Genomic DNA, 273 nt, shown 5'->3' with positions numbered 1-273 from the left:
GGAGGAAACCAATTTTGGTGGTTGTACTGCTTGGTATAACCATGCAGGTATTGGTATGAAAACCATTATGGTAGTAAAGGTAAAGGTCAAAATGTAAATGAGAATTAAACTAAGGCATAACAGCTCTGGGAAATATCTAAATGGATATGGTGATACCAAATATGGTAATAAGTAAACCAATGCAGTAGCAATATATATATTTGGTTGGAGAATCTGGTACTAAAGAAAATACCAACAGATGGGGGAAATGTAATGGGCTATAAAATATATATA

The sequence above is a fragment of the Anneissia japonica genome, unplaced genomic scaffold (genome assembly GCF_011630105.1).
Source record: "Anneissia japonica isolate Jap-2015-1 unplaced genomic scaffold, ASM1163010v1 scaffold3334_len1275209_cov185, whole genome shotgun sequence".
Lineage (NCBI taxonomy): Eukaryota > Metazoa > Echinodermata > Crinoidea > Comatulida > Comatulidae > Anneissia > Anneissia japonica.
The sequence above is the reverse complement of the archived record's forward strand: the minus strand, read 5'-3'. Positions refer to the sequence as shown.